This window comes from Bos indicus, chromosome 15 (assembly GCF_029378745.1).
Source record: "Bos indicus isolate NIAB-ARS_2022 breed Sahiwal x Tharparkar chromosome 15, NIAB-ARS_B.indTharparkar_mat_pri_1.0, whole genome shotgun sequence".
In the NCBI taxonomy this organism is placed as follows: domain Eukaryota; kingdom Metazoa; phylum Chordata; class Mammalia; order Artiodactyla; family Bovidae; genus Bos; species Bos indicus.
In genome coordinates this window covers 52162113-52175913 of record NC_091774.1, presented here as the reverse complement: position 1 = coordinate 52175913, position 13801 = coordinate 52162113, and the positions used below count along the sequence as shown (strand labels likewise).

General features: G+C 41.4%; 1 protein-coding gene across 1 annotated transcript in view; it reads left to right on the top strand.

Annotated features, from left to right (window-relative positions):
• Window positions 1-13801, top strand: part of NUMA1 (nuclear mitotic apparatus protein 1) — a 72258-nt gene that overhangs the window by 2929 nt on the left and 55528 nt on the right. The window lies entirely within an intron of this gene.

The window sequence follows — 13801 nt, the reverse complement described above, 5'->3', positions numbered from 1 at the left end:
GCATTTAGGTTGCTTCTATATCTTGGCTGTTGTCAATAATGCTGCAATGAACATAGGGGTGTATATATCTTTTCTAATTAGTTTCCTTTTCTTTGGATAAACACCCAGGAGTGGAATTGCTGAATCATATAATAGTTCTGTTTTTAACTTTTTGAAGAACTTCCATACTAACTTCCATAGCAGCTGCACCAGTATACATTCCCCTCAACAGTGCATGAGGACAGTTTTGTTCTTTAGGATTGTTTTGGCTATTCAAGGTCTTGTGTTTCCATACAAATTTTAGAATTACATTATTTGTCTTAGTTCTGTGAAAAATTACCTTGGTATTTTGATAGAGATTGCATCAAATTTGTAGAATGCCTTAGGCTAGTATGCTCATTTTAATAGTATTAATTCTTCTAAACCATTAGCATGGTGTATCTTCCCATTTGTTAGTGACATCTTTAATTTATTTCACCAATGTCTTATCTTAAGTTCAGTTGCTCAGTTGTATCCTACTCTTTGCAAACCCATGGACTGCAGCACTCCAGGCTTCCCTGTCCATCACCAACTCCTGGAGCTTACTCAAACTCATGTCTGTTAAGTTGGTGACGCCATCTAACCATCTCATCCTCTGTCTTTTCTTAGTACAGACTTCTTACCTCCTTAGATTTACTACTAGGTATTTTATTATTTTTGATGCAGTTGTAAATAAAATTGTTTTCTTAATTTCTCTTTCTGATAGTTCTTTGTTAGTGTCTAGAAACAATAGATTTCTGTATATTAATTTTATATTCTGCAATTTTACTGAATTTATTAATTGGTTCTAATGGTTTTTTGGTGGCACCTTTAGGATTTTCAATAATACCATGTCATCTGCAAACAGTGACAGTTTTACTTCTTCCTTCCGAATTTGGTTTTTCTTTTTCTTGCCTGATTGCTGTGGCTAGGACTTCAAATAGTATGTTGAGTAAAAGTGGTGACAGTGGGTGTCCTTGTCTTGCTCTTGATCTTAGAGGAAATGCTTTCAGCTTTTTACTATTGAGATGCTGTCAGCTGTGGGCTTGTCATATCTGGTCTTTATTTTGTTGAAGTATGTTCCCTATGGACTCACTTTGATGTTTTTTTTTTAAATCATATACAGATGTTGAACTTTGTTTCTGCATTCATTTAGATGATTTTTATTCTTTAGTTTGTTAATACTGTGTTTTACATTAATTGATTTGTGGATATTGAACCATCCTTGCATCCCTAGAATAAATCCCACGTGATCATGGTGTATGATCTTTTTAATGTGTTGTTGAATGTGGTTTGCAAATATTTTGTTGAGAATTTTTACAACTATAAAGTGATACTGACCTATAATTTTCTTTTTTTGTGTGATATCTTTGTCTGATTTTGGTGTTTGGGTGACACTGGCCTTGAAAGTGAATTTGGAAGCATTGCTTTCTGTAATTTGTTAGAAATTTGAGAAGGATACGTGTTAACTCTTCTTTAAATATTTGGTAGAATTTCACCTATGAAGTCGTCTGGTCCTGGACTTTTGTTTATTGGGAGTTTTTTAAATTGCCAATTTGATTTTATTACTGGTAATTGGTCTGTTCATATTTTCTATTCCTGATTCAGTCTTAGGAGGTTGTATATTTCTGGGAATTTGTCTGTTTCTCTTAGGTTGTCCATTTTTTGGCATATGCCTCTTTAAATAGTGCCTCTCCCTGATCTTGTATTTAACTTATTTTGAGCCTTCTAGTGGCTTCCCTGGTGGCTCAGCAGTAAAGATTCCAGCTGCAGTGCAGGAGACACAGGAGACTGGGGTTCAGTCCTTGGGTTGGAAAGATCCCCTGGAGGGAGGGTATGGCAGCCCACTCGAGTATTGCCTGGATAATCCCACAGACAGAGGAGTCTGGTGGGCTGCAGCCCATAGAGTTTCGAAGTGTCAGACATGACTAAAGTGATTTAGTGGCGGTGGCAGCAGAGCCTTCTAATTCTGTCCTTCACATCTCTTATTCTTGATCATTTCCATCTCTATCTTTCTGTGTTACTTCTGGATAATTTCCTTTAAGCTAGAATTAGTTTATTTTTTGAATTCTTATTTCATTCGCTAAGTTTTTCATTTATACAAGCACTGTGGTTCATTTCAAATCTGGCTGTCTGTTTCTTGGTATCTTGCTTTTGTCTTGTGTTTCCAATTCTTCTATAATAACTTCAAATAAGTTTAATGTGTCCTGTTTTTGAAGTTTTGGGGATATAATCCTGCCATTTGCTTTAATGACTCTGTTCATGATGGATTGTTTCCTCAAGTATTTTATAATTTTGGATTGTGAGCTCATTCAAAGGAGTATCATCTACGGTGGTCTTTTTAAAAAAGCATATTTATTTATGTATTTATTTTTGGCTGCACTGGGTCTCCATTGCTGCTCTCGGGCTTTCTCTAGTTGCGGCGAGCGGGGGCCTCTTTGTGGTGCACAGGCTTCTCATTGCACTGGCTTCTCTTGTTGTGGAGCATGGGCTCCAGGTGCTCGGGCTTCAGTAGTTGCAGCACTCGGGCTTAGTTGCCTGCAGCATGTAGAATCTTTCCAGAGCAGGGATGAAACCCATGTCCTCTGTATTGGCAGGCAGATTCTAACCACTAGACCACCAGGGAAGTCCTATGGTAGTCTTGTGTAGCTTGAGTTGAGGTCAGTTCTCTGAAGAAAAGCTTTTTTTTTTTTAAATCAACTTTGCTTAATCATAATTTATGTACAATGAAATTTATTTTAAGTAAAAAGTTTTGACAGATTTATACACCTCGAAAAAGTTGCCCCAGTCATGATACAGAGCATTCCCATAACTCCCAAAAGTTTCCTTATGCCTCTTTACAGTTCATCATTGGCCCCCAAGAACCAAGTAATCTAATTACTGAAGATTAATTTGTGTTTTCTAGAATTTTATCTAGAAAATATATACAGAGTATATGTTTGTGTCTGCTTTCTTTCAGGTAGTGTAATGCATTTGATATTTATGTATTTAGTGCATATATCAGTGATTTGTTACTTTCTGTTGCTGTTGCCAAAGAATGCTCAAACTACCACACAGTTGCACTCATCTCAGGGGCTTCCCTGGTGGCTCAGGGGTTAAAGTGTCTGCCTGGAATGCGGGAGACCTGGGTTTGATCCCTGGGTCGGGAATATCCCCTGGAGAAGGAAATGGCAACCCACTCCAGTACTCTTGCCTGGAGAATCCCATGGAGGGAGGAGCCTGGTGGGCTACAGTCCAGGGGTCTCAAAGAGTCGGACACGACTGAGTGATTTCACTTTCACTTTCTTTTTCACACACTAGTAAAGTAATGCTCAAATTCTCCAAGCCAGGCTTCAGCAATACGTGAACCGTGAACTTCCAGATGTTCAAGCTGGTTTTAGAAAAGGCAGAGGAACTAGAGATCAAATTGCCAACATCCGCTGGATCATCAAAAAAACAAGAGAGTTCCAGAAAAACATCTATTTCTGCCTTATTGACTATGCCAAAGCCTTTGATTGTGTGGATCACAATAAACCGTGGAAAATTCTGAAAGAGATAGGAACACCAGACCACCTGACCTGCCTCTTGAGAAATCTGTATACAGGTCAGGAAGCAACAGTTAGAACTGGACATGGAACAACAGACTGGTTTCAAACAGGAAAAGGAGTACATCAAGGCTGTATCTTGTCACCCTGCTTATTTAACTTATATGCAGAGTACATCATGAGAAACGCTGGACTGGAAGAAACACAAGCTGGAATCAAGATTGCCAGGAGAAATATCAATAATCTCAGATATGCAGATGACACCACCCTTATGGCAGAAAGAAAAGAGGAACTCAAAAGCCTCTTGATGAAAGTGAAAGTGGAGAGTGAAAAAGTTGGCTTAAAGCTCAGCATTCAGAAAATGAAGATCATGGCATCCAGTCCCATCACTTCATGGCAAATAGATGGGGAAACATTGGGAACAGTGTCAGACTTTATTTTTTCTGGGCTCCAAAATCACTGCAGATGTTGATTGCAGCCATGAAATTTTTTTAAAAGATGCTTACTCCTTGGAAGGAAAGTTATGACTGACCTAGACAGCATATTAAAAAGCAGAGACATTAATTTGTCAACAAAGGTCGGTCTAGTCAAGGCTATGGTTTTTCCAGTAGTCATATGTGGATGTGAGAGTTGGACTATAGAGAAAGCTGAGCACCGAAGAATTGATGCTTTTAAACTGTAGTGTTGAAGACTCTTGAGAGTCCCTTGGACTGCAAGGAGATCCAACCTGGGTGTTCATTGGAAGGACTGATGTTGAAGCTGAAACTCCAATACTTTGGCCACCTGATTCGAAGAGCTGACTCATTTGGAAAGACCCTAATGCTGGGAAGGATTGAGGGCAGGAGGAGAAGGGGACAACGGAGGATGAGATGGTTGGATGGCATCACCAACTCAATGGACATGGGTTTGGGCAGACTCCAGGAGTTGGTGATGGACAGGGAGGCCTGGCTTGCTGCGGTTCATGGGGTTGCAAAGAGTCAGACACGACTGAGCGACTGAACTGGAACTGTTGCTAAGTAGTCCTCCTTTGTATGACTATATCATACAGTTTTGTTTATCACTTTTTTAAAATTTATTTTTATTGTAATATTTACAATATTGTGTCGGTTTCTGCCATACATCAACATGAATCAGCCATAGGTATACATATGTCCTTGCTCTCTTGAACCTCCCTCCCACCTCTCACCCCATCCCACCCCTCTAGGTTGTCATAGAGCACTGGGTTGAGCTCCCTGCATCATATAGCATTTCCCCACTGGCTATCTGTTTTACATATAGTAACGTATATGGTTTCAGTGGTACCTTCTCCTTCCCGCACTGTGCCCACAAGTCTATTCTCTTATGTCCGTGTCTCTGTTGTTGCTCTGCAAATTGGTTCATCGGTACCATTTTTCTAGATTCCATATATATGTGTTAATATATACTTGTTTTCCTCTTTCTAACTAACTTCACTCTGTATAACAGGCTCTAGGTTCATCCGCCTCACTACAGGTGACTCAGATCTGTTCCTTTTTATGGCTGAGTAATATTTCATTGTAATTATGTACCACACCTTCTTTATCTATTCATCTGTTGATGGACATTTAGGTTGCTTCCTTGTCCTTTGTAAATAGTGGCCTTTGTAAATAGTACTGCTATGAACATTGGGGTACATGTATCTTTGAGAACTGTGGTTTTCTCAGGGTAAATGCCCAGTAGTGGATCCTCTGTGTCATATGGTGGTATTATTCTTAGTTTGTTTAAGAAATCTCCATATTGTTCTCCATGGTGGCTGTATCAATTCACATTCTCACCAACTATGCAAGAGGGTTCCCTTTTCTCCACATCCCTTGCTAGCATTTATTATTTGTAGATTTTTTGATGATGGTCATTCTGACTGGTATATCATTTACTGTTGATGGACATTTGGGCTGTTGGCAGTTTTTGGCTGTTGTGAATAAAATTGCTGTGAGCAATCATGTACAAATCTTTGAGTGAACATACATTTTCCTGACTCTTTGGCGTGAAATGGCTGGGTCATATGGCAAGGTATTTTTAATTTTTAAGAAATTACCAGTTTTCCAAAGTGGTTGTACTATTTTATGTTTCCATTGCAGTATCTGAGAGCTTTGGTTTTTTAATTTTCTTACTAACATTTGGTATAGTGAGTCTTTTTAATTTTAGCCATTCTCATGGAGATGTAGTGTTTTTGTGGTTTTAATTTGCATTTTCCTGATGATGTTGAACATCTTTTCATGTATTTATTGGCCATTTGTGTGTCTCCTGCTACAACTTTGTATTTGCTTCTTTGGGAACTCAAGGCTGTTCCCAACCTGGGGCTAAAATGTCTGTAATTTTTCTTTTAGATTTCTAGGCCACAGATTTAGTATAAATTTTTAAATTCCAAATCCATCTCTTGTGTGCACCCAGGTTATTAATTCCTAGGAAGTTTTTTTCCTCCTACTTTACTACGTTTGTAAAGCAACCTTCCTTATTTTCCTGTGGACAGTTTTTTTTTTTTCCTAGTCTCTTTTTACTGAGGGTCTCAGGGTCACACAGAGTCAGATGGGACTGAAGCAATTTAGCACACACATGCAGCCTTTGTATATACAGAGATCTCAGTTGCTTTTTATGAGCTCAAGATCTGAAGTATGAGGAGGTCACATATTCCTTACATTGCTAGGACAGCTATGCCTCACTAACCCAATTTTCAGCTTCTTTTGTTTCTGTTTCCTGGGATTTCTTTTACTTTCTTGTGAGTTCAGTTTATCTAGTGTCAGAATCCTATCAGGAAAATAGAAACCACACACAGGTATTTTAAGAGAGTGAATTCAGTAAAGGGGTTTAGTTTAAACCTTTGTTGGAGGGCTGAAAGAGCAAAAAGGGGAATCTTCAGGTAACTTATATTATAACTGCATTAAGCGGCTGCTTCATCCAGGACTGAAAAACAAAGGGAGAAGATTGGGGTTGGCAGAACTTAGAATTCTGGAGGGATCTGGTGGGACTGCGCCTGGATTCTCTGAGGAGAAGGCGTTGCCTGGTGTTGCTGGTGTCTCAGGAGCCCATAGGAGGGGCCTGGGGAGCCAGTTTTGGTTGAGCCCTGCTCTGGTGCCTCGAAGAGGGAGTTTGGAAGGAAGCAGGGAGAAACCAATTGCAGTTGTCAGGAGCAGAGAGCCACAGGAAGAAGGAAGTCCCTGGCAGCCTCCTCCTGCGTTCGATTTTTCCTGTTTGCACCCTGTTAACAGACCCTAACTGGGAGCCAGCTGGCAAAGGTGAAGTGGTATTGGAAGAGTCCAAGCCCTGGCAACACAGAGCAGACCATAACCACAGGGTAGGTGTGGTTCTAAGCGACAGTAATTTAGCAAGTCAAAAAGGATTTTTATTCTATTTTTCTGGGCATTTTCAGGCACATTTAGTAGGAAGATTTTCAGGTTACCTGGTCCATTATATCAGCAGTCAGTAACAGCGATAGCTGACTTTGTTTTTTTTTTCAGCATATAATGTGAGCCCGGCACTGTTCTAAGCACTTTACATGAACTGCTTCCCAAAGCTCTATCGTACTATTGTTGTTACTATAACTTAGTTTACCCAAAGCCATACAGTTTGTAAGAGGTGGAGTTGGTGTTCTGATCCAAGCATTCTGGGTTCCGTAACATACATTCTTAACTTCTCTGTTGTGCTGAGGGTTCCTTCCCTACATCAAACCAGAATCTATCCTCCTCTGACTTCCACTTGCTAGTTCTGGTTTTGTCTTCTTGCAAGGGGTCATATGAGTCTTTCTCCTCATCTGCATGACAGGCATGCATACATTTGAAAAAGTTTTCATGCTTCATGCCATGAATTTCAGACACTTCACCAGGGTGGTTATCATTCTTCCTCTGCATGTACTCTCTGCTTTTCAGAGGTGGGACATAGATTAGTCTTCTACTAACATGTCCTTATTACCAAATTCAAACTTAAATTGAAGAAAGTAGGGAAAACCACTAGACCATTCAGGTATGACCTAAATCAAATCCCTTATGATTACACAGTGGAAGTGAGAAATAGATTTAAGGGCCTAGATCTGATAGATAGAGTGCCTGATGAACTATGGACTGAGGTTTGTGCCATTATACAGGAGACAGGGATCAAGACCATCCCCATGGAAAAGAAATGCAAAAAAGCAAAATGGCTGTCTGGGGAGGCCTTACAAATAGCTGTGAAAAGACGAGAAGCAAAAAGCAAAGGAGAAAAGGAAAGATACAAGCACCTGAATGCAGAGTTCCAAAGAATAGCAAGAAGAGATAAGAAAGCCTTCCTCAGCGATCAATGCAAAGAAATAGAGGAAAACAACAGGATGGGAAAGACTAGAGATCTCTTCAAGGAAATTAGAGATACCAAGGGAACATTTCACGCAAAGATGGGCTCGATAAAGGACAGAAATGGTATGGACCTAACAGAAGCAGAAGATACTAAGAAGAGGTGGCAAGAATACACAGAAGAATTGTACAAAAAAGATCTTCACGACCCAGATAATCACGATGGTGTGATCACTCATCTAGAGCCAGACATCCTGGAATGTGAAGTCAAGTGGGCCTTAGAAAGCATCACTATGAACAAAGCTAGTGGAGGTGATGGAATTCCAGTTGAGCTATTTCACATCCTGAAAGATGATGCTGTGAAAGTGCTGCACTCACTATGCCAGCAAATCTGGAAAACTCAGCAGTGGCCACAGGACTGGAAAAGGTCAGTTTTCATTCCAATCCCAAAGAAAGGCAATGCCAAAGAATGCTCAAACTACTGCACAATTGCACTCATCTCACATGCTAGTAAAGTAATGCTCAAAATTCTCCAAGCCAGGCTTCAGCAATACGTGAACCGTGAACTTCCTGATGTTCAAGCTGGTTTTAGAAAAGGCAGAGGAACCAGAGATCAAATTGCCAACATCTGCTGGATCATGGAAAAAGCAAGAGAGTTCCAGAAAAGCATCTATTTCTGCTTTATTGACTCTGCCAAAGCCTTTGACTGTGTGGATCACAATAAACTGTGGAAAATTCTGAAAGAGATGGGAATACCAGACCACCTGACCTGCCTCTTGAGAAATCTGTATGCAGGTCAGGAAGCAACAGTTAGAACTGGACATGGAACAACAGACTGGTTCCAAATAGGAAAAGCAGTACGTCAAGGCTGTATATTGTCATCCTGTTATTTAACTTATATGCAGAGTACATCATGAGAAACGCTGGACTGGAAGAAACACAAGCTGGAATCAAGATTGCCAGGAGAAATATCAATAATCTCAGATATGCAGATGACACCACCCTTAAGGCAGAAAGAAAAGAGGAACTCAAAAGCCTCTTGATGAAAGTGAAAGTGGAGAGTGAAAACGTTGGCTTAAAGCTCAACATTCAGAAAACGAAGATCATGGCATCCGGTCCCATCACTTGATGGGAAATAGATGGGGAAACAGTGGAAACAGTGTCAGACTTTATTGTTTTGGGCTCCAAAATCACTGCAGATGGTGCCTGCAGCCATGAAATTAAAAGACGCTTACTCCTTGGAAGGAAAGTTATGACCAACCTAGATAGCATATTCAAAAGCAGAGACATTACTTTGCCAACAAAGGTCCGTCTGGTCAAGGCTATGGTTTTTCCTGTGGTCATGTATGGATGTGAGACTTGGACTGTGAAGAAGACTGAGCACCGAAGATTGATGCTTTTGAACTGTGGCGTTGGAGAAGACTCTTGAGAGTCCCTTGGACTGCAAGGAGATCCAACCAGTCCATTCTGAAGGAGATCAGCCCTGGGATTTCTTTGGAAGGAATGATGCTGAAGCTGAAACTCCAGTACTTTGGCCACCTCATGCTAAGAGTTGACTCATTGGAAAAGACTCTGATACTGGGAGGGACTGGGGGCAAGAGGAGAAGGGGATGACAGAGGATGAGATGGCTGGATGGCATCACCGACTCGATGGACGTGAGTCTGAGTGAACTCCAGGAGTTGGTGATGGAAAGGGAGGCCTGGCGTGCTGCAATTCGTGGTGTTGCAAAGAGTCAGACACGACTGAGCGACTGAACTGAACTGAACATGACCTGAGCTGGATTGATGTTTTGGGTGGCTCTGTCAGATTCATGCTTCCTGTGAGGGTGTTTGGCCTCTCCTCCCACCATAGGCAGCCTTCCCTGACACCCCCAGCCAAATGGCAAGCTTTTCAGTATGAACTATGTTCCAGGTCTCTACCATCCTGTATTAGTTTGGTTTATTTCTTTTATTCTAAATGCAGGGCTTTATATTTAGTCTTATTAAATTATACATTTGCTATTTTTGGTACATCAAACTTGTTAAGATCTTTTTGCCATATCAAATCTAAAAACATTGTATTTTCTTTTCTTCACAGTTTACAATTCCAGAGTTTAACAAACCAACCTTACATGTTACATTCTGTCTTTGGTAAAACATACTAAATTTGGTGGTTTGAGAAGCAAGCTGAATGTTATACCTCTAGAGATCTTGAGGACTTCCTGGTGGCTCAGAGGGTAAAGCGTCTGCCTTCAATGCAGGAGACCTGGGTTCGATCCCTGGGTGGGGAAGATCCCCTGGAGAAGGAAATGACAACCCACTCCAGTATTCTTGCCTGGAAAACCTCATGGATGGAGAAGCCTGGTGGGCTACAGTCCATGGAGACACAAAGAGTTGGACACGACTGAGCAACTTCACTTTCACTTTCTTTCACTAGAAATCTTACTTCAGTTGATGGAAGTTTGGGGGGAATAGTTTTGACTAGACTTTCTGCTAAATTGTGGGAGGAGCTATCCGGAAGTGACAGAATCTTGGCTGTCAGTGAGGGGAGGAGAGAGTCAAGGTTAAGGGCTGGCCATTGGGCAGTCAGTCACCCTAATAAGGGACCACTTGGCAGAAGTAAAATGATCTGGTGTCTGAGGAGAGGAGAGGGAGCATATTGCACAGCATGCTGCTGGGCTGAGGCCTCTGTTGGTAGCTGTGGCAGCTGCCCTTTCTGTCCTCTTTAAGGACCAGTTTCTTTGAAGTCAGTGCAGGAAGTGCCAGTGATTCAGCCTTGCATATTTCTTCTGCCTTATTGCAGCTAAGGACTGGTTTGTCTGGTGAGGAGTAAAGACTGCGCAAATATTTCAGGCATATTTATTTGACTACTTGAGCGCCTTCCTGTGACGGGCCAGAGACGCTTTGTAGGCTGTTGAGTTTTGGGTATCCTGTGGTAAGGTGGATACAGAGCCCTTTGTCTTATGTGTGGGTAACGACTGCATTCTGCCCTGTAAGGGGGCATTTGCTGAGTGTCTGACTTCTGGATGGTCTCAGTGAGGGATGAGGTAACAAGAGCTTTGATTGCCTACTTTTCTGGCTTGCTTATGGCATGACAGTATGAGTTTGAGGGAATCTTCTGGTTCACTTGGAGTTTGCCACTGTACCCCTCATGCACTGCTGCCAAGTGGACTCTGTCTGGTTTGCTGACCCCCAAAGCCCAGTTTCCTTGTGCAGTGAGCAAATACATAATGTGTGTCTATTTCACCTCTCACAGAGCTGAGTATTTACAGATATATATATACACACACACCTACACACACACACACACATATGTGTATATATATATATATATAATATATATAAAATACAGGAGTTACCTACTCCCCAGGCTCTTCAAATCTACAGATACTTTACAGGAATAATGTAACAAATGTTTCTGTATTCTTCACCTAGGTTCACTGTTAACATTTTGCTGTCTTGGCCTCTGTCCTTCATTTTCGGAACCTTTTGACTAGTAGATGTGAACTTCATATTACTTCATCCCTTAAATAGCTTAGCAAGTATTTGCTGAAAAAATCAGAATATCTTCCCATGCTAACCACAGTAAAATGACACTCAGAAATTCAGTACGTTTGTACAATACTTGTTCAAGTTGCTCTGGTTTTTCCAGTGATATCTTTCATAGATTTTTTTTGTCATTTCAGGATCCATTGAAAGATCATGCATGTGTTAGTTGTCATGACTTTGTCATGCCCTTAGTATGCTTTAACTTTGAACAATTAAAAAAAAATTATCTCTTTATTTGCTGCGTTGGGTCTTACTTGTGTCACGCGAGATCTTTTGTTGTGTCTCATGGACTCTCTAGTTTTGGCGCATGGGCTCAGTAGTTGCGGTGCAAGGGCTTAGTTGCTCCCCAGCATGTGGGATCTTAGTTCCCTGACACCAGGGATCTAACCTGCATCCCCTGCATTGCAATGCAGATTCTTAACTACTGGATCACCAGGGAAGTCTCAACTTTGAACAGGTTTTAAATCTCTTTTAAATGCCTTTTTGTCTGAATGCCTTTTTGTCTGTCATATCATTGACATTCTTTAGAGTTCAAGTTAGTTGTTTGCAGAATGTCTCTTAATTTGGATTTGTATTTCCTCTTGATTATTTGTGATTTGTCTTTCCTCTTGATTAGATTCAGGATCAACATGTTTTTGGTAGAACTAGGTAGGTTACTACAGTAGTTTGGTAGTGAAGCTAGACAGGGAAGCAGTGTTCAGTTTTGCGTGACAGTATATAATTTAGCACCTGATTATGTTTTCTGATCTGTAAGCCCCACAGGAATTGAGTATGGAGTTCAGTAGGACCTAGAGGAACCAGGAAAGACTTTAGCTGGAAGATGACAGAATTTTGGGGGCAGTTAGACAAACTGCTCTTTGGACTTCTCATCCTGCTACTGAAGTTATATATATGTATCATGAAAAGTGAAAAGTGAGTTTCCTCTTCAGAGTTTAGAGCTCTGTATCTTCCATGGTTTTTGTACTGCTGGGAAGCCTAATAGTTTAGAGCTCTTGCTTTGGTTTCAGATAGGCCTGGAGACTGTGCTCAGCATTTTTCCAGCTGCCCAACCTTAGGGAAGTTTTCTTACACGAAAGCTAGAAAGACTATTGGTAACTCTTTAAAATGTTACTGTGATGCTCATAGTGCAATATTGCATAAATAACTTGAATGAAAATATTTTAATGCCATTATGTGGGGGCCACACTTCCTAGTTTTTCCGGGTGCCTCACTGGAACATTCATTTCTATTACCTGCCAAACCTTGGAAGGGGCTTGAATTTACCACTTCTGGATAACTAAAGGCATAGAAATGAGAAAGGGCTTGGCTCATGAGAGAAGTGAGAAGACTGCCTTGATTAGTTCAGAGTGTACACTGTGGAATAGTGAGAAACAAGGTCGAATAAATGACTTGAGGCCATGTAATGGAGGGCTTGGGAAGTTAAGCCAAAGAGATTGAATATGGTGCTTAAGGAAGAAAACCATGGAAGGTTTTTGAGCAGGCGGGCAACCCTTGGAAATGTGAATGGTACGGAGTGTCTTGAGGAAGGACCTTTCCTGCTTTGGAGACTGGAATTCTAGTAGGGCAGAGTCTTCCCTGTGCTGACCATGTTGGGGTGTGGTTTGGGCTGTCTTGCCACAGGAGGCCAGACTTTCTGCCCCAGTGACTCTTCCTGCTCTGTCACTGACTCACCCCGTTGACCTAGGCTGGGTGGCTTTCCTTCCGGTGGCTGGCTGATCTACAGAGCGCTGGGGCTGCCCAGGGTGAGGTGAAGCCGAGCTGACCCACAGCTCTTCGGTGAGATGGGGGCATGAACAGCATTCCTGTCCTTTTGCCCCTTCCCTGGGTTGAGGCTAGTTATAAGCCAGATTGCCAGGGATCGCTTTGTCCCAGCCTTAGAAAGCTGTTCACCAGGAGGTAAGTCAAGATGGTTCCTGCCCTCTCTGCTTTTTCATAGGTCAGTTTTTCCTCAAACAGGATTTCTACTACTTTCTTTTTCCTTGATCCAGGTCCTTCTAAGTAACCTCTTTCACTTACTTGAAGTAAACAGGTTACTGCAGGAGGTGGGCAGAGATGTTTAATAAATATATTCTTCTAGCTGTAGGGGGAGTGTCTCGGGGGGCTCACTGACCCCTGTTGTAAGGTAGTTTACCCAGAATTCTTGTGAACTAGACATCGAATGAAGGCTCAAACTCATAGGGAGCGACTGCAGAGAAGTTCTGGTTTTAAGCTATCATTTCTTAGCAACTGGGTTTCAGAACCATTCTTGGTATGCATTAGTGTCCTGAGTTAAAGACAACAGTGAGGAACAGGAAGGGGGAGGTGCCTGGATTAGGATATGCTTGTGGTTTATGCTAGGAGTTAGGGTGACTAGGTTTCTAGTCCTGATTACTCCTCACCAGCTGTGTGATCAGGGACCAACTGTCTAGCCCCAGTGGACTGGAGTTTTCTCATGTAAAAATGAGCAGTTTATATGATCTGCTGAAAGATTTCTTC